The 22,196-nt window shown below is 32.4% G+C and overlaps 1 protein-coding gene across 8 annotated transcripts in view; it reads right to left on the bottom strand.

Annotated features, from left to right (window-relative positions):
* NEDD4L (NEDD4 like E3 ubiquitin protein ligase) overlaps positions 1–22,196 on the bottom strand; it is a 453,149-nt gene that overhangs the window by 320,485 nt on the left and 110,468 nt on the right. Inside the window, exon 1 of one of the 8 annotated variants that reach the window (XM_074279449.1) lies at positions 9,366–9,405. The exons of the other annotated variants lie outside the window; for them this stretch is intronic. The gene's annotated coding sequence lies outside the window, so the exon portion shown is untranslated. Of the gene's footprint in view, positions 1–9,365; positions 9,406–22,196 lie in introns of those variants that run through there. 8 annotated transcript variants of the gene reach the window in all.

The raw sequence follows: 22,196 nt of genomic DNA, 5'->3' as shown, positions 1-22,196 counted from the left end.
GTCCCCATTCCCAAAATACTTTTTCTATTTATCCAATTATTATAAGGAATTAAGAGGTAAAAAAAAAAAAAAAACCTTCCTTTTTAGAATTAGAAATGAAGTTTAATTCAGATAGTTATGCCTTGATAAACTTAAATTCACTCTAAATTATTAATGGTCAAAACCAGTTTCTTTCTAAAGACCAAATTTTAATAAGAAGGAAGCAGGTGGAGGCAGCTGGATACTTGAAAACTACTAGAAAGATGGGACTTCCTTCGAAGTATAGGAAGGAACCTGAAGAGGACCCAAGGGAACCACAAAAGAAACAAATATGAGCTACTTCACAATTTTGTCTACAGTCTGCTCTAAATGCAGATGTTTTAGCATGCTTGCTTAACTTAACAAAAAATCTAATAAATATACCTCCTACACTTATTTTTATCTCTCTCAAAAATCTTCTTTTAGTCAAATCTAGTAAGCCAGGACAGGATCTCAAATTAAGAATCTGGTTTCCATTATTGCACTGGAAGATCAAATATAAAATCAACCAGTACTTACTTTCTAAGAGATTTTTTTGAGAACAAGGACAAGCCATCATCTAGAATAACAACCTTTTTGCTGCACAAAATCAGAAGAGATTTTCTCTTTCATTGAGAAAAAGAGACAAAGAATCTATTCACTTGTTAGAATGTTTCCTTATTTGCAGGGATAAAAAACCCAACTACTTCAACAATTACTGAAAGCAATGAATTGACAGTTAAGCCCCTGGTGTAAACATAAACTACAGAAGTAATGTTTCAAAAAGCTTCTTAAAAAAGCATAGTATCTACTCTGCTACAAAGGGGCCTTATCCAATTAAAGTTACTTGATGTGGGTGTCAGAAGAGCAGAGAAGCTAAGAGAAAATTTGAAGGAAGGTAATGGTGCACAGAGTTCCTGAAGAGAACTTGAAAAGCACAACTTGAAACAATGTAAAAGAACAAATCCAACCCAGTAGGGAAAACCCCAGGCTGGCCAAATGGGAAGGAACTGAGATAATTATCTGAAGTCATTCGAAAATAAACTGTACCTATAACAAAAAGGAAAACAAAATTAAAGGACAACAGGATTCCAATTGATGTAATAATCACTCTTAATTCCTAAGGACCAATAATTAAGCATAGTCATCTCTTCTTGATAGGTGATGGATCCCTTTTTTAAACACTAAAGACTCTTAATACAAGGGATATGCTATTTGTTTGGCTGAACTGTTTCCTCTTTATTCCAAAGTTTTGTTAGGGAGGGGATGCATGGAGAATGATGATGATGCATTTGTGTGTTTTTAAGCATCGATAGATTATTAATAAAATCGTATGCAACAAAGAGTAGCTTCAAACTCCAACCACAAAGGACAGACAAGAGTATGTTTGACAAGGGTTATATCATCCCTTGATACAAAATTACAAACAACTCATAATTCTCCTTTTCTACCATCCCCTTTATCTTTTTCTTCTAAATCATCTGTTCTATATCTGAGCTAAAAAATTGGAACATGTGCAATGACACAGAGTAATTCTTTTAGACAGTCTTTTAAAAGCATACATTTTTTTTTATAATCAGGAATGTCCTGAAAAAAATCCAGAATGTTTGTTGAAACTACAATTAGTGTTAGGTATAACTAAATATTGTTAACCTACTTAAGGCAACTTTTTTTTTTTTCTTTCATATATTACAGAGGGGAAAGATTCAAGCTAGGACTCCACTTATATCCATGGGGATATAGGAATACATTAGTATTAGTTATGATTCCATGGCAGACATGGTTCATTGAAGTTTCACTTCCTTCAAATGTGAAAAGATACATAATTAGATTTAAAATTTTTAGTCAGCCTTATTACTCAGAAATGCCAGTTTATTATTATAAAGCAAAGGTGGTAACTATCAGCAATTCATTAACAAACTAATAATGTTGAAAAACAGCATGGCCTAGCTTACCCATCTTGTAAACGTTGCCTTGAATGTAGTGAGTCAAAAGAAATGACCATAGAACATAGAAAAGATCATTTTAAAATATTTCTATTTCAAAATATACATGATGCTAACAATAATACAAACGGAAACAATAACAAAATAATCAAAAATGGATGGTGTGAAATGAAAAAGAATAAGCTTTGTCCCATGGAAGGAAAAAATATCTCCCATTCCATTTATTTGCAGAAATGCTTTATATGTATGTAGTATCAGATTTTTTTTCTATGTATGTTATCAGTTTCAATGGTTTGGCTTTTCTACTTCTTGTTTTTAAAATGTCTTTGTTATGAGATAACTCTCTGGAAAGGAGAGAGAAGACTATTTGGGTGATACAAAAATTAAATGTCAATAAAATAAATATTTTTAAATTGTGTGTGGGACAGAGGCAATGACTTTATTTTTGTCTCTGAATACCCCGAGGTAACCTCTGTGCCTTGATTCCCCCTGATTGGGGGAAGGGGCAGGGGAAGGAGGGGATGTATGTTTTCCTGACTTTCCTGACAAATAACAAAATAACAAAGAAGTTTTGTAAATTTTTTTTATTTAAATGGCTAGGGAAGGAATGGACTTCTGACTTAATCTGTGTAGAAGAATCCTGGTAAAGAATTTCCTTTGCTGATTACATCAAATTAAAAAGCTTTTGTACAAACAAAACTAATGCAAACAAGATTAGAAGGGAAACAACAAATTGGGAAAACATTTTTACAGTTAAAGATTCTGATAAAGGCCTCATTGACTCTAATTTATAAGAAATCAAGCTATTTTCTAACTGATAAATGGTCAAAAGGATATGAAAACACACTTTTCAGATGATGAAATTGAAACTATTTCTACTCATATGAAAGGATGTTCCAAATCATTATTGATCAGAAAAATGCAAATTAGTACAACTGTGAGATACCACTACACACCTGTCACATTGGCTAAGATGACAGGAAAAGATAATGATGAATGTTGGAGAGGAAGTGGGAAAACTGGAACACTGATGTGACACTGATGGTGGAGTTGTGAACAGATCCAACCATTCTGGAGAGCAATTTGGAACTATGCTCAAAAAGTTATCAAACTGTGCATACCCTTTTATCCAGCAGTGTTACTACTGAGCTTATATCCCCCAAAGAGATATTAAACAAGGGAAGGGTACAATTCTAACTACATTATCAAATCAAACAAAAATAAGTGACTTTTGCAGGAACTAAGCTGAAAAGTCTAAAGCTAAATGAGTCTTTAGATTACCAAATCCTTTTACAATACACTACAATGTCTCCCATGAAACTTCTCATGCTTTCACAGCTTCCAAGTATCTGTGCAATTGCAGAATCCTAGAATTGGTCTAATAGTCCTACAGCATAAACAATGCATGAAATCATTCCACAATTTCCCATATCAAAGTTTCATAAATCACAAACCTGAAGCTCAAAAAGACATTAAAGCACATCTAGTCCAACCCACATATTTATACAAAAGAAAAGTAATGCCCAGAGGCAATAAGTAATTCAATCAAGACCACAATTGGTGACTGTCTGCAAAGTGTTGTAGGATACAAACTGAAGTCTTTTGACTCAGATTCCCTTATTCTATTATACCTCAATGTTTTCCTGAAAGTACTATATGCTAGAACATCTCTAAGGATGGGGAATGCTTTATCTTCCCAAAGTGAGCTGTTAAAAAATTACTTTTAATTGTTATGAATTTCTTCTTTACATTAAGCTGGAATCTTTCACTGACTTTTGAGACTTGGCAAATGTTGAATGTGAGGTGCTATGTAACATTCATGTAGGAATACTCTATAAGCCAATGGGGAAAATGGAAAGTGGGAGGAAATTTGGAAAGAAAATTCAGCACTAGTCATAGAGATATTGGAATTATCTGTGAAGAAGTGATTTGAAACCATGAGACTAAATGAGATGGCCAAAGGATCAGTGAAGAAAGTAAAGTAAAAGAGGAATTAAAGAAGGTAAGAAAATCATAAGTATATGGTGGTGTCTATGGAACCAAAGGAAGAAGCATAAATGGTGTTACAGAAAGCAGTAATACAGATCAATTATAGGAGAAGAACAATATAATTTGAAATAAGTTAGATGGAGATAGAAATAAGGCAAATGAGAACTTTAGGAAAGTAAAGTAAAAACAATGTTATTTAAATTAAAAGATTTGAAGAAGGAAATGGGGAGGAAGGAAAGGAGTGAAAATGAAAGGAAGGAAGTAAAGAGGAAAAAAAACAAAGCTAAAGCAACAGTCAGAGTAAAGTAAGTAGTCAAAAAATTTGGAACAAATAGGTGAATGAGAATAAAAGAAATGGGGTGGATGATGAAAAGACTGTGAATATACTGGAATCAAATTAGAACAAGAAAAAGTAATTTAGTCATTAAAACCCAAGCAAGAGAATTCAACAAAGGAGACCACAATGAAATTTCAAAGAATAGGCAAAAAAGAGGCAAATGGCACAGTGGATAAAGCACCCCCCTGGAGTCAGGAGTATTTGACCTCAGACACTAGACATTTACTATTTGTATGACTGAGCAAGTTACTTACCCTGATTGCCTTGACAAAGACAAAATGTCTGAATGAGTAACAATGAAATTCAATATAAAAAAAAAAAAAAAGAAAAAATGATACATAGAATGAAAAAAAATAACAAACTGAAACAAAAATCACTTAAGTATCAGACGCAAAAAGACCTGTCATTCAACTCATGCTATCAGACGTGGAAAAAATAAAAATATTCATTATCAAGAAAGAACAAAGGATCATAACTTTAAAGGTGAAAGGAAGGTATCCTATTCTAATCTCCCAATTTTAAAGATGAGGACACTGAAACTTAGAGATGAGGATTTGCTAAAAGTCATACATCTAGTAAGAACTAAAAAGATTTGAACACATCTTCCCTGCCCCAAGTCCAGCACTTTTTATCTGATACTTCATACTGCTACACACAAAAAAATTACATTATGTTGAAAGGCACTAGAGATAATAAAATAACATCATTATTAAATGTATATTTAAAAATTATAAATTCACAAAAGATAGCTGAATGAGAAAAAAGACTTAGATAATAAAATTATATATATATATATATAAATAGAAAAATAAACAAGGAAAATATACTTTTGTTAAAAAAAATCATTTGAAACTCATTTTACTAATGGTAACATTGAAGAAAATATATGCTCTAGATATGATTTCCAGGTCACATCATATATAATATGTGCTAGATTACAGGAGACATTATAAGCATAAACACAGAAATAGCAAACTGATACTTTATATATCATAATATAATTTTAAGTAATTAAATATGGGAAACACAACTAAAAAATATAAACCTAAATAAAAATTAAGCAATGGCATCATAAATAATAAATGAGTAAAAAAAGATAGAAAAAATTTAAATGAGAAACAAAATGAGCTTAAAAAACATAATGAAAGAAATCAAACTAATAAACCCACAAATGAAAAGTTAAATTTAAACCAGGGGATTAAAAAAATTATCAGAGTCTATTGTACATGCCAATATCCTAACAAAACTGAGAATATAAAAGGAAGAGATAATTAACTAAACAATAAAACTCCAAGGTAAAAAAACAAGATTGATCTCTCCCCCCCCTGTCAGAAAACATAACTAAGTCATAAATAAATTACCAGAGACACAAAACCTAAGTCTAAATGGATTTACAAGGGAATTTCAAGCATTTAAAAAAGTACATAAAACCAAAGTTACATAAGATTTTAATACATAAATTAAGGAATAATAAAACAGATAAATGTTAAAGCCACTTAACTCAATAATAGTGTTGGAAAAATAAATAAGATCCCAGCTAGAAGACTAGATATCTTCTATGAAAACCTATATTTTATAAAGATATATGATAGACAAATTCAAAAAATTATTCATGACAGATGAATTTATACCATGAAACCAGGCAGAGCAGTAAGAAAATAATTAACATATTTAATAATATTAAAATGTACAACTTTAGTAACTTAAAAAATAAAATAATTATTTCAACTAAAAATGATGAAAATACAATAATGGAAGACCCAATGTGGTATGATAAAAAAGGATATTTCTAAATAAAAAAACCTAAGTATGGAAATATATTGTAAGAACTGAGAATAGTTGATTCCCATTTTGAACTTGGTTAACTGGAAGAATAGAGGTACCTCAACAGAAATAGGGAAGTTTTAAATACAGGTAGATTTATTTCCTTGCATGATTATCATATGTATAATTGCTACAACATTTCTTGCCTTCTCAATAGGTGAGGGAGACAGGAAAAGAGGTGGAGAATTTGGAATGCAAATTTTTTAAACAAAAGCTTTAATGTAAATAATAAATGTATTTTCAAAAATGAAATGGCTAATTGTTTGTAAAGTGCTAAGAGCTTCCCAGATAAATATTAAATAAAGTAAAAATGCTCCTCTCTCCTTTATTATTTACATAGTCCTTGAAGTAATACTCATACCATATTAAGAGTAAGAAATAAAGGCATAAACATCAACACAGTGAAAGTTAAATTATCATCATTTGCAGATAACATGATGATTTATTTAGAAAACCCCAAGGAATCAACAATAAAATAAATTCAGATCATTAGTAATAATACTAGAATAAACAATAAATTAAATTATGTATGTAATATATATATTATTTATAGTGCTTGTAAAAGGTAATAATATGTAATGCAAAGAGAAATGTCATTCAATATAACTACAAAATTCAGGGTATATTGGAAATCAAGCTACCAGGACATATAGAGATACAATTACAAAATAACAATCTACAAAAAACAAAGGCCGAGAAGCAGAGGGGAGACAAGGAATAAAAGAGCTAGCACTGAAATCCTGCAGACCTGAGTTCAAATCTCCCTTTTTAATTTCATGCATTCAAAAGTCTTACAACCTTTTTGAGCCTCAATTTCTTTTTTCATCTCAAAAATGAATTGTTAGACTCAATGGATTCTGAGTTCCTCCCAGTTTGAAATCTATATTTCTATTTTAATGGGGGAGACATGTAAATCATTATGCATGAGAATCAATGTGAGGATATGCAAAGAAAGTAAAAGGTATTTTAGGGAATTACCAGGAATAGGGAATTACCAATACAAGGACATAGTATGAGGGGATGAAGTGTCATGTTGCCAGAACAGCAAATGGGCAGTTTAACTTGAATCCTAGAGTAAGCAGAAGAGGAAAAAAAAAAAAAAAAAAAAATATATATATATATATATATATATATATATATATATATATATATAAAATTAAGACTAAAAAGGTAAGAAGGGGTCAGATTATGAAGTACCTTAACCACCAAACAATTTTGGAGGTAATAAAGAGCCACTGACGTTTGAATAGAGAGGAATAATATGATCAGATCAGAACAGTTTTAGGAAAATCATTTTGATAACTCAATGGGAGATAAGAGTAGAGTAAGGAGAGACTGAAAAACCAAAAGAATGAAACTAGCATAGTCCAGGTGATACACTATATTTGTAGTTGTATGAAGAAACAAAAAGGAAGGTATGTGAGAGATGTCATAAAGTTAGACAAGATTTGGCAATGGATTGGATGTGTATGTGAAGTGCAAATGAGAAATCAAGAAAGACACCAACGTTGTGAGCTTGGTATATTAGTCATACTTTCCAGACTAATTGGAGAGTTAGGAATTGATAAAGTTCAGGGGGAAAGATAACGAATTCTGTTTTGCCTATGAAACACTGTGGGATGTTTTGTTCAAGATATACAAAAGGCAGTTAGTGATGTGGGACTGCTTGCTCAGTTGATGAGTTCAGGAGAAAATTAGGAATAGGTATACAGATTTGGAATTATTTGCAAAGAGAAGATAATTGGATTCATGGTACAGAAGGTGAAAAGTAAATGGCAGGGTCTTGAGGGACATTCATAGTTAGTGAGTGTGACACTAATAAAGAAATAGTTAAGGATACTACGAAGTTAGAAAAATAGGCAAACCAAAAAAGAACACTGTTTTGAAAATTTAGAAAGGAGAGAGTATACAGCATTTTAAACAAGCATTTTAAAGCATCTTCTATGTACTATGTGTCATCTTAAATGCTGAGGATATAAAGCAGTATCATGTTTACATAGAAAAGTAGTACCCCAGAAAAAATATTGTGCGCTCCTTGGTAAAAAATTCCAGATTCCAAAATTACCCTCCCTTCCCCTACTAGGACCAAAATAAATCTTAGAAAAGCAACCTGGGAAATGTCTACTTGTCTAATATACAAAACATATTTCTGGATAGTCCAAATAATAGTGTTCTTCATTTTCTAGCTTAGTCACTGAAAACAAAAGTTCAAGAGAAGTGGTTAATATTTACCAAGAAAGAAAAGATCCATGAGATATCCCAGCAACCTAAATAGCTATTAATGGGTACAATTTTTCTACAGACTGTAAGAGAACATCATTCATTCATACCAAGTATTGTATAATTCAAATTTTTGGTAATTCTTAAAGCAATTCAATATAAGCCACTCTCCAAATGAAGAACTACTTTTCTTCAAAATAGAGTTTCAGCCTAATATAAAGGCTTAAGAAATACTTTTGCATTTATCTTTTCACTCGTTCATCTAAAAAAACCCACTAAATTCAACATTAAACAAAAATTATGAACCTACAAAATTAAGCAAAAAGCTCAGAGGCAGAAGTTCATCCCTCACACCTCAAACCCAATCCCTTCCCCTAAACACAATATGAAGAATCTTAGCAGATTTGTCAGCTTTCTTTTTGTGGAGTAGCATGGGGAGAGTCTCTATAGTGAATGCATTGGAATAAGGAAAACAAGAGTTGAAGGCCTTACTACAAGTCCAATCTCAAACACTCACTAGAGTTTGGAGACTAGGAAAAAAATCCCTTAAAAACTTTCTTCCTCCAGGCAGTTCTCTAGGATTGTAAATAATAGACAAGCAGCTGATCTGTGTTTGTGGAAGTAGTTTGAGCAAAGGAGTTAGCTCTTGTATCAATGAAATCACAGGTCTGAATTTTAAAAATATATATTATTTTCCTATCACTCATATAGCAATTGAAAAATCCCCAAAAATTTATCCTTTTTTTCTTTTAAAAAAAAAAAAAAAAAAAAGTGAGGAAAGACAAAACCTCTCATCACTTAAGCAAACATCTGTAAGAACAATTTGAGCTTGGTTCTAAAAAGGTACATTTTGTTACACTGTGATTCCAGCAAAAGTCATCCCCTCTGAAAAAGAAAAAAGAAACTTTCGATATATTACTTCAAAATTTGGATGAATATATTTCAAATTATAAGCTTAGTATAAAAAACTATTATAAGCTACATTCGAATTATGAGAGCTATTAAAAAAAATTCTAAACTAAATTTTCCCTCCCCATCAAGAAAAATCTTACCAAATGCCATTTCTTAAGGCCCGATGTCGATTTTAAGACTATATACCATAAAAGGCAGCTAAGTAGCTGGAAAATTCAAGCAGCACTGAACAGTATGCGGAAGTTGTTAGCTGACTTGAACAGTAAATTTCCATTGTCAGGGTAACCAGGTAACTCTTCTCCCAAGAAAATGTTATTCTCACTATACTGGGGCAGTTTTCTCTTCAGAAAACCTTAACTCTCCACCCCTTTCTTCCTTCAAATCCAAGGTGAATCCAGTACTTTTCCACTGGAAGCCAGGTCAGAGAGACCTGAAAAGGTGATTTTCTACAACACAGCAGAAACAGGCAGAACAAAGTCTCATCAACTACCCAGGTCCCAACTGCCTGAGTAAATATTTATCAGGGCGACTTGTCTTCACATTTCAGATGGGAATTATAATAGCAACTAGCTCACAAACTTCTTGTGAGGGTCAAGTGAGATAAAATTTATAAAGTGCTATATAAATGCTAGTTACTGTGATATTAATGTTAATAGTTATTATTATTGAAAGACAAGTAGGATTTAGGCATTTAGATTTAGAGTTTAGGTAGGAATTGGCAGCAAGTACTGTGAACACAATGTTTACTATAGGTGGCATAGTGCCACCTATAGAGATAAGAACAGAGCAAACTCTGTTGAATATACAACATGGACTCTCTAAGATCCTGGTTCCTCAGGCTGCCTTTATTTCTAGCTATTATTAGAAGCCTGAATTGAGCTGCCCCTCTGCCACAGTGATAAGACCTTCTACCCTAGAGCATAAGAGCTTTCAGTTTTCTAGGTCTTAGTAAAGCTGCCAAGAGGCTGAAATACAGAAGTGAAATTACAATTCCTAGAAGTATCTCTATTAACCCATCATTTCTGCATAAAGATGGGGTTGACTGAGTACAGCTGATGACTCAAGTCACCTAGCTCACTCAAAGTGTGATGTTTAAAAAGTTCAAGAGATAGTTTCATGCTAGCATATTATCAATAAAAAAGTCATTTAGCAATCTCTCTTGGACAACTCATGATGGTAGGCTCATAGTTTATAGCCCATTGAAAGAGTGGTTGTTCCTGAGGCTATCAATTAATTTGATTGGCTAATAATTAAGGAATGAGAAGTGGGCTTGTTCCAGTGAGGTTTTGGGGGGTACTTGGTACTACATACCCAATCTTGATCAAAGAGATTTATCAATATACATATCATCTGTTTCACAAAGGAAGAACCCATATTTTCCCAGACCATATCAAGTTCAAATGTGACCTCAGACACTTAACTCAGTATACACAATAATAAAGCCTATTTCTTGAGGAATAAGAGAACTTGAGAGGTAAAATTGTTTGTCACAGAGCTGTATAGCTTAGTAGTAAAACCAGGGGTAATATCCATATCTTCACATTTTCTAAACTTACATAGTTGAGGCATTAATTTTGGAGGAGATCTAAGCGCAAGATCTCTGAACGTTCTGTACATTCCATACCTATTTGGTAGTCTATTGAATTCTATGACTCCCTACTGAGAATAATAGTTTAATGAGTGAAATAATATGCATAGAATTCCAAAAGTAACCAATTATATTGAGATTAGAGTTTTCAAGCTATTTCTTAAGAAAGCAAGCTCAAAAAAAAAAAAAAAAAAAAAAAAAAAAGGCAAAGGACCCATATGTGCAAAAATGTTTCTGACAGCCCTTTTTGTAGTGGCAAGGAACTGGAAATTGGATGGCTGTCATCAGTTGGTGAATGGCTGTATAAGTTAGGGAATATGATGATGGTCATGGAATATTATTGTTCTGTAAGAAATGATGAACAGTCTGATTTCCTAAAAACCCGGAATGAACTGATGCTCAGTGAAGTAAGCAGAACCAAAAGAACATTGTACACAGTAACAACAAAATTATGATCAACCATAATGGATTTGGCTATTCTTAACAATTCAAGGCAATTCAAAAAGAGTTGAGATGGAAAATGCTATCCCAATCTAGAGAGAGAACTATGGAGCCTGAATGTACCTTAAAGCATAATATTTTCACCTTTTTGTTTGTTTTTTTTTTCCTGTGTTTTTTTTTTCTTTTGTTCTGATTTTTCTTATACAACATGATAAAACAAAGAAATATTTTTTAAAGAATTAGACATATTTAACTTGTATCAGATTGTTTGCTGTCTTAAGGAGGGGAAGAGGTAAGGGAGGAAGAAAAATTTAGATCACAAAGTTGTACAAAAATGAATGGTTAAAACTATCTCTCTATATATCCGAAAAAACAAAATACTATTTTTTAAAAAAGAAAACAAAAACAAGCTCAATTATTATCACAAATAGTAATTATAATTTTCAATGTTAATGTAATGTTTTACAGAACATATAGATGGCTGGTTGTGGTGTATAGTTGTGATGCACTACTATAGTGATATATATAAGAGAGAGAACTTGATGATCAAAGAAAGGCATGAAAAGATTTGCAGTAAATGATAAAGAACAAAGTGAGCAGACTAAGAGAACATTACTTATAAAAACCAGCAATATTATTTTTAAAATTACTTCAAGTGTCTATCATTTTGACTATTATAAATACACAAATCAAAAATAAAAGATATGAAAAAAGATGATATCTGCATCCAGAGAAAAAATGATAAATAAAGTATGAATAAAATAATTTTATGTATACATACACACCCCTTTTTATGTCAACAGGCCATCTCTAGGGCAGGGGGTGGGTATTGGAGAAAGAAAAAATGGGGAAAAAAGAAATGTATACAATAACTTTGTTGTATATTTGGAGGGAATAAGCAATTGTACATATTAGACTTGAATTTGTGCAATCTTTTTGTTAAAAATTATGATATTTTAGAAATGCTTGTTTTGTTCTATGAAATGAAAATAAATTTCTTTTAAAAAGAAAACAAGTTCATACATACCACATTAAGAACCTCTCTCTTTAAAATTATCTTGTTTAAGCCCATCATTTCCCAGAGTAATCCTTTAAGGGAAATGAAGTGTCCAAACTCAGACAGCTACAATTAAGTGGAAGATCCCCCACTCAAAACCAAGCTTTTTCAATCTCTTAAACAGAAGTTCATCTCCCTGTGTCAAATAATACCAATATTGTATTCCCAAATGAGGCTCAGCCTGGCTCACAGGCCTCAACTCTCTGCTCCCCTACTCCAGATTATTCTGCAATATTAATCAATGACGTTTTATGATAGCTTTAAAAACAAAAAAAAAAATACTTCATCATCCAAGTCATCATATATTACACACTTTTCACAGCATTTCCTAAATTTACCACCAAGAAACAAAATTCTAGTTAGAATTACAAATGTGGGTGAAAGGATCAACTTTACTCCTGCAGTTCTCAGATTACATTTTTGTTGCTGAATATGAGACAAGACATTGAATTAGCTGGTTTGGGGATTTGCCTGGTCAGTTTAGTATAAGCCACTGTTTTAATTAAGAAAGAATAGGTTTTTTCTATCAATGTGGAGAAGTGATTAAGTAAGCAAATGGATGAGAAATACAGCAAGTGAAATTTCTACAAAGCAGAGCCAAAAAAGTGTATTGGGGTTTTTTTTTGATCTCATGAGTGCTTTATTTTTTTCTTTTAATTTTTACAGATACGTGCAAAAAGTTTTCAACATCCACTTTTACAAAACCTTGTTTTTCAAATTTTTCTCCCTCCTTCTATCCCCCTCTCCTGGACAGCAAGCAATCCAATATAGGTTAAGCCTGTGCAATTCTTCTAAACAAATTTTCATATTTATCACGCTGTGCAAGAAAAATTAGATCAAAAGAAAAAAATGAGAAAGCAAAACAAACAAGAACAAAAAGGTGAAATATTATTCTCTGATCCATATTCAGTCTTGATAGCTCATTCTCTGAATGCAGATAGCTCTTTCCATCACAAGTCTATTGAAATTGTCTTGAATCATCTCATACTTGAAAAGAGCAGTCCGTCACATAGATCACATAATCTTGTGGGTACTGTGTACAATGTTTTTTTGGTTCTACCCATGTCACTTAGCATCAGTTCATGTATTTCTAGGCTTTTCTGAAACCAGCCTACTCAACATTTCTTATAGAACAACAATATTCTATTACATTCATATAACTTATTCAGCCATTCCCAAACTGATAAGCAATCACTCGATTTCCAGTTATTTGCCACTACAAAAAGGGCTGCAACAAACATTTTTTGCACATGTGGATCCTCTCCCCTCTTTTTTGATTTCTTTGGGATAAAGACCCAGAAATGGCACTGCTAAATCAAAAAGTATGCAGTTTGATAATCTTTTGAAAATAATTCCAAACTGCTCTCCAGAATAATTGAATCAGTTCACAACTTCACCAACAATGCATTAGTGTCCCAATTTTCCCACATCCTCTCCAGTATTATCATTATCTTTTCCTGTCATCTTACCCAATCTGAGAGGTAGGAAGTGGTATCACAGAATTGTCTTAATTTGCATTTCTCTAATTAATAGTAACAGAGCATTTTTCCCCATAATTAGAAATGACTTTAATTTTTTCATCTGAAAATTGTTCATATCATTTAACCATTTATCAATTGGGGAATGGCTTATATTCTTATAAATTTGAGTCAATTTTCTACATATTTTAGAAATGAGGCCTTTAGAGGCAGCTAGATGGTGCCTTGGATAGAGTACCAGTCCTAAAGTCAAAAGAATTTGAGTTAAATCCAGCCTCAGACATTTAATATTTACTAGCTATGTTTCCCTGGGCAAGTCACAACTCTAATTGTCTCAAAAAAAGTCTCCCAAAACAAATTAAAAAAAAAAAATCTTATCAGAAACATTGGATATAAATTTTTTTCTCAGTTTTCTGCTTCCCTTCTAATCTTGAGTACATTAGTTTTGTTTGTATAAAACTTTTTTAATTTAATATAATCAAAATTATCTATTTTGCATTTCATAATGTTCTCTAGCTCTTCTCTGGCCAAAATTCCTCTTAGAAAAGGTTTCTAACAATTTTCTTTTTTTTTTTTTTTTTTTTTTTTTTTTTTTACAGACTAAGTTTAATTCAAAACATATTGGTGGGACCCAACCCATGACTTCATCAGTGCAGGGAATCCCTAAGGAGAAACAAATTCTCTTTTTCTTTTTTTTTTTTTTTTTTTTCAGATCTCTCATTCAAGGCTACTTGCTTCATTGTCATCTGTCCTCACAATCAATCAATAAATAAGTATTCATTAAGTTGCTATGTTAATTAATTAATGCCCCAAATACTAGGACTTCAGAGAAAAAATAGTTCCAGCTTTCAAAAAGCTTACATTCTAATGGGAAAGGCATTCATATATATATAGAGGTATCAACAACATATACACAAAGCACATATCAGCTAACTTTGGATGAAAAGGCAGAGATGGGAGGGATGGTAGTAAGAAGGGGATACAGAAAGGATTCCTAAAAAAAGGTGTCATTATCTGATTCTTCTATAGCTCTGGGATACAAATGACTGGAGCACTAGGTCTAGAATCATGAATTCCTAAATTCAAATCCAACCTCAGATATTTAACTAGCTGAGTGAATTTGGGCAAATCACTTAACCTTTGTTTGCTTGTTTCCTCAATTGTAAAGTGGAGATCATAAAAGCACTTATCTGTCTCACAGTGCTGAGTGGCACAGAAAAAAAAAATTATTAAGAATTTGTATACTAATATAAACACATCATATGATTAGAAAGAGGGTGGTGGTGTAATTTCATTTTCTAACCTGGGGGGGCACAAATCAGCCAGTTAAGGTTATTAGTCCCAACTTTTAAATAAAGAATAATAAGATACAAGGGTATCTTATTAAACTGGAAATTGCAGGATCTGATCTCAAAACCCAGATCTGCCATTTTTGATTATGTGACTTAAGACAAATCACTTAATTTAATCTGGCCTCAGTTTCATAAATTGGACTATATACTCTCTAAAATTCCTTCTAGTTCTAAAAATATCCTATAATTAATCATTCCCATTATGAACCTTATGTCAAGTGAACCAATTTATTGTTCCTCAAATATCATGCATTTTCCCCATAATAAATGTTGACTGACTGATTGATTTATTTGTGCAAAATCTTTTTTAATTTAATGTAATCAGAGTTGTCCATTTTCCATTTCATAATGTTCTTTAGTTTTTCTTTGGCCATAAATTCTTTCTTTCTACAAAGATCTGATAGGTAAACTATTCAATTCTCTCCTAATTTGGTTATAGTATCACAACTTTTTCCTTCCTTCCCTTTCAAAGACAATTGGAGTCAAGTGACTTGCCTAGGATCACATAGCTAGTAAGTGTCTGAAGTCAGATTTTAATTCAGATTCTCCTGGTGCCACCTAGCTGACTCAGGAGTTTCTTTACTAACACAAATCAATACCTTTCATGGCAGAGTTACTTGGGGAACTGAGAGGTTAAGGGCCTTGACCTTAGTCATAAAGCCAGTATATCTCAGAAGTAGAACTTGAACTCAGCTCTTCCTGGTTCCTATAATGCCACAATTCCTTCAGAATATATCCAAGATACAGGACAAAGGATTTCATTTCTAAGATTATGAAATGTGAGCAAAATAGCTTTATGGGTCAGTATTGGTTTCAGAAAAACACTTAAATGTCAGAGATTTTAGGTTTTTAAGGGAAAATTACATAGCCATTAAATACTCATAAGAATTGAAAAGTAGGTCATTTGAAATCAATTAGAAATTTTTAAAAGGAGAAAGACAAAACCAGTGGTTAATCACGTTCAAATTTAACTGAAATTCATCACCATGATAACCTCATATTTCAGTTGCATAAAACAGTGTTTCATTGTTTTCACAAGCAATTCAAGTTTCATCAGCCAGTTGTCTGGAATGTGAGAAGATTGCCAAGCCTCCTAACCATAGGCATTGGTTCTGGGATTATTCTAAGTTTTTACTTGAAAATTGGAAAAGGGGCATGGGAAAAAGGGGGTAATTTACATATAGTGACTTTATAATAGAGATGTATCATATTTTCTTTATAAAATATAGTTAACCAAAGTTTCAAGAAAAAATAAAATAAATTTGTTAAATTGAAAACATTTTATTCTTTCATATTAATATAGGCATTCATGTACTTTGCTCAACTTGATTCAATATATTTAATATGTTAAAATGTATTATGAGTTATCTAACTGGGGTCCATTAACTTGTCTTCTAAAAAATATTCTGATAATCACATTTTAATATAATTAGTTTCCTTGGTTATCCTATGTGCTTTATTTTATGAATTTTAATGTATTCTGAAAAGTGACTGACAGGCTTCAAAGAGAGTTCCAAAGTGGTCTGTGATAAACACAAAAAAGGTGAAGTACTCTGGTCTAAAGAGCATCTCACTACTGAGCTTATTAACTAAAACTGCAAGTTAAGATAACTTGCTGACCTTTATGGTCTCTCCGCATCCCTTCCCTTATCTATCTCCTCTTACATCAGTTCTAGGAAGCTGTCATACTGTTTTGATACTGGGTTTACTTGCTAATCCAGCTGATCAGAAAGAAAATATTGCATTTTCTTTCTACTCTTTCAGCTGAGAGATGTGTAATATGGTGTATTTTAAACCAGAGGACTATTATTCAAATCTCAACCCTGGCAATGGCTACTTGTATGACCTTGGGGGCAATTCATTTCTGAGAGTCTCAGTTTCCTCATCTGCAAAATAAAGAATTTGGACAAGGCTCCTAAACTCCTGCCTAGCTCTAAATCTATAATTCTATGTGCTTATGATAAGAGGTCAAAATTTATCTTCTTCAGGGTCTTTCCTGATAAACTCAAAACAACTAAATATTAAATCATAGATATAAAGCTGAGATCTGAACCCAGATCTTCCAGCTCCACTCTAGTGCCCCTACTACTATACAGGTTGACCTCTGTTACCACTTCATATCTTCTCCAAAAAACTTCAATTCTTGAAAAAAAAAAAGTGCATTTGATAGTCTTATCGGTTTTCTAAGTCTTTACAAATATTTCATATATGGATTTATCATTGTCTCTAATCCATAAATTTTCATATCAAATCCATAAGATTTCAAAGATCCTTTGCAATGCTAAAATTGTATGATTCTCTACTATATTTGGGTACTAACCTGAGTCAAATCCTTAATCTCTTGACATCCTATATGGCAAGGAGGTGCCATGTTTTAATTTTTAATTTTCTAACATTTATTTTTTTTATTTTGCAATTCAAATTTTCTTCTTTGTACCCCTCCCATACTCCTTGAGAAAACAAACATTGATTATACATATGAACTCATGCAACACATTCTCATATTAGCCATACTGTATTTGACTATGAGTCTTGTTCTGGGAGTTTTATTTCCACCCGCCAGGCAAATACTGGTATAACCTTCAACAAGTCACAACTTCTGAGCCTCATGTAAAAGAAGAAAGTTATATTAAGGTTCTTAAAGGTCATTCTAGCTCCAAATTTTATGAATCAATATTGATAACTACACATTTCAAAGCTTATTTATCAGTGTGTATATACACAAATATGTATATATTCACAAACATATACTCATGTGTGTATACATATACACACATATACAGAGAGAAGAGGGTATGTTTACAAATGAGACAAACATTGTGGATCAATAGATTTCAGGAGAAAGTATTGGATAATGTATGAAGAATGGGTAGCACATCTTTGAAATTAGTTCAATTTCATAATATCCTGGAGAAAAGGTAAACCAAAACGTTTCTTCCAAAATCTTCTATTAATCTTAGGAAGATACACATGGGGACAACAGCTAGGTGTGCAGTAGATAGAACATCAGCTGTGGAGTCAGGAGAACCCAAATTCGTATCCAGCTTCAGACACTTAATGGTTACTAGCTGTGTGATCCCGGGCAAGTTAACCCTGATTGGAAGAAAAGACAAGAAAAGAAAAAGAGGGGAAAGAAAAAAGGGGAGAGGGAGAGGGAGAGGGAGAGAAAGGAAAAAGGAAAGGTAATCCATGATTCTAAGCAATACTCAATTCTGCCTGTCATTCAGGAAAAACAGGGATGGCAAGACTGGATTTAAGAGAGAGCACTAATTCACCAAAAGAATACAACCAGCACAAAGCTTTGATAGTACAAAAGAAAGCATTTTTGCTTTGATAGCAACCTTGAAATATTCCACTAGAAATGTAAAGGAATGTATGCTTCAGTTTGAATGAACAGAAAACTCCACTGAATGCTGAAGCTGAAAAGAGTCAAGATAAATGGAATTCTGACATCATGCAGTATTGATATATGGTTTTATAATGACTCTGGAATATTGGGATACTGGTTCATCTCTCAGGGCATGGCATCAAATATCTAGTATATTTACACTTAGACATCTTATCTATACTACCAGAGACCATGTCTAGAGGACTTAACCTTCTAAAATCTCCCTTTCTCCCATTTTCGGGAGTGTCTCACCTGGCCCCATATATTCAACCAGCCCTAACTATTCTTCATTTTACACAGGAGACTGCTGTTTGTCTGCTAAATGTGTGTCTTTCTTTCTAGCTCTGGACCCATAATCAATTGAATCAACATCATTACTGCTACTAAAAAGGGAGTGTCAATCTATTCCTCCATGTTTTTATATAATATAATTTTTATATTATATTAATATTATTTATTTTTTTACATTTACATTTATTATATTATATTTAATATATAAACATGTAAATTTATATATTATATTTGATATATACTTTTATTTATATTATATTTATAATATATAACATATATTATATAATTATTGTATAATTTTTTAAATAAGAAGTAGTCATCATTTTTTGATGCTTTTGCCTGACAGTTTTTCTTTATTATAAAGAAGGGCATATTGAATTGCAAGTGAGATACACATTGACTAATATAAAAACAAAAGATAATAATGTATTTTAAATAGCTAATGTTATTCACTTTTTTTTTTTTTGCTTTTCTTACTGAACTTTAAGTTTCTAAAAAGCACAAACCAGGTCTTCTTCTTCCTTTGAGTTACTCACAATACTTACCCAGGTTCTAAACACAGAATAAATGCTTAGTAATAATGGTTGACATATAAAAAAGCATTTTAAGCTTCACAAAACATCTTACAATCTCATTTGAGCCTTGTAATAACCCAAAAAGACACATATAACGGAGCTTATTATCCCTGTTTTACAGATGAAGTAAATGAAGATCAGATAAGTTAAATGACAGGCCCATGTTATCTCAAACAGGAAGTGTTAAAGGTATATTCCAAAACTCTTACTTTCCCCACTCTAAATGTTGCAATGTATCCATTATGCTGTGCTAGTCTTAAAAGAAATTTTAGTTGAATAAAGGAAAAAAAAATCAAATATAAGGTAATCAAAATTCTGGCTTAGACATACTCCTACATTTTTACTGGCAATGTGTTCCCCACAAAATTATTAATTCATTTTTTTCATCAGTGTATAGCTTTCTTTTCCTTTTCTATCTCCAATTTCCTCTTCCTTCTCCTCTTATCAGAGCTCATAGCCACTCCCGTCTCACAGAATCTCTCAATTGGAAGGGATTTCTGTGATTTATCAAGTTCAAAGTATAACTCAATAGCAATCACTTCTACAAGAGCCTTAGAAAAATACCTCTACCCACACCTTATAACATATACCAAGATAAGGTCAAAATGGGTTCATGATTTAGACATAAAGAGTGATATTATAAGCAAATTAGAAGAGCATAGGATAGTTTACTGCTCAGAACTGAACTGTGGAGAAAGAAAGAATTTTTGACCAAAGAACTGGAATTCATTATTGAACACCAAATAGATAATTCTGATTATATTAAGTTAAAAAGATTTTGTACAAACAAAACCAATGCAGACAAGATGAAGGGAAGGGAAAACAGTTTTACATTCAGTTCTGATAAAGGCCTCACTTCTAAAATTATACATAGAGAATTGACTCAAATTTATGAGAATTCAAGCCATTCTCCAATTGATAAGTCAATTTTCAGATAAATAAATTAAAACCATTTCTAGTCATATGAACAGGTGCTATAAATCATGATTGATCAGAGAAATGCAAATTAAGACAACTCTAAGGTACCACTACACACCTGTCAGATTGGTTAAGATGACAGGAAAAGATAATGATGAACGTTGGAGGGGATGCTGGAAAACTGGGAGGCTAATTAATACATTTTTGGTGGAACGGTGAACAGATCCAACCATTCTGGAAAGTAATTTGGAACTATGCTCAAAAGGTTATCAAATTGTGCATACCTTTAGATCCAGCAGTGTTCCTCTTGGGCTTATACCTCAAAGATATTTTAAAGGAAAAAAGGGACCCACACGTGCAAAAATGTTTGTGGCAGCCCTTTTTGTAGTGGCAAGAAACTGGAAACTGAGTAGATGCCAAGCAATTGAAGAGTGGTTGAATAGGTTATAGTATATGAATATTATGGGATATTATTGTTCTATAAGAAACAATCAGCAGGATGATTTTAGAGAGGCTTGGAGAGAGCTACATGAACTGATGCTAAGTGAAAGGAGGAGAACCAGGATTCATTGTATATGACAATCCCAAGATTATACAATGATTGATTCTGATGGATATGGCTCTTCTCAATAATAAGATGATTCAAGCCAGTTCCAATAATCTTGTGATGATGAGAATCATCTACATCCAGAGAGAGAACTGTGGGAATTGAGAGTGGATCAACACACAGCATTTTTACTTCTTTTATTATTGTTTGCTTGAATTTTATTTTTTATCATTTTTTTTTCCTTTTTGATCTGATTCTTCTTGTGCAGCAAGACAATTGTATAAATACATATGCCTATATTGGATTTGCATTTTAAAAAAGACAGAAAATGGGCCTCTAGCCTCCATGTGAAGGCTTTCAATGATGAGGTACCCCATTTTACTCCACAATAGTTTTCCTCATTCAAAAGTTTTTTCATTCCTCTTCAGGTTCTATTCCCAACTCTCTGTGGCGTTTCTTTACTATGCCATGTAAGTTCCATAAGTGGCCCTTTATCCTAGGGTCAATAAATTATTGCTTTTATTCTTAAAGGCATTATAATCTTAATTGCTCAGATTAATCTTGTTTTAAAATATATACAATCATTAATGAGAAAGTTTTTAATAATTCAAAAACCTAGAAAAATCAAAAAATTTAGTTCTTCTTTAGAGTATAGATTTGGGGGAAAAGTATATCCCCCTAAACTCTCTCACTCCCCTATTTTCTCTATTACTATGGAATGCACACCAATCCTCCCATCCACAGGCTCCCAGCTTTGGTGTCAGCCAATAATAAACTTCAATAGCTTCCTGTTGTCTCTAGGATCAAATACAAAATTCTGTCATTTAAAAACCCTTTATAACCTAGCTTCCTCCTGCCTTTCCAGTCTTTTTACACCTTAATTCCCCATCACAAACTCTTCTATTCAGGGGCTCTGACATCTTGTCATTCCATGCACCAGACACTCCATCTCTCACCTCCAGACATTTTCTCTGACTGTCTCCCATACCTGGAATGCTCTCCCTCCTCATCACTACCTACTGGCTTCTGGCTTTCCTGGATATCTTTAAGGCACAACTAAAAACCTATCTTTTACAGGAAGTTCTTCCCAATCCCTCTTAATTATTTCCTATTTATCCTGTACAGTTTATTTGTACATTTTATTTTTTTGTTGTTGTCACTCTCAATTGACCTTGAGACCCTTGAGGGCAGGAAATGTCTTTTGCTTTTTTTATGCCTAGTATAGTGCTTTGCACTAAATAGATGCCTGATAAATGTTTACTGACTGATTGAACTAAAGAACATTATACAAAAAGAAACCAAAAAAGAGAAATTTAATAACATTTGGATCTCCCAA

Source organism: Sminthopsis crassicaudata, chromosome 1 (genome assembly GCF_048593235.1).
Source record: "Sminthopsis crassicaudata isolate SCR6 chromosome 1, ASM4859323v1, whole genome shotgun sequence".
Taxonomy (NCBI): Eukaryota; Metazoa; Chordata; class Mammalia; order Dasyuromorphia; family Dasyuridae; genus Sminthopsis; species Sminthopsis crassicaudata.
This window is presented reverse-complemented; position numbering and strand designations above follow the sequence as displayed.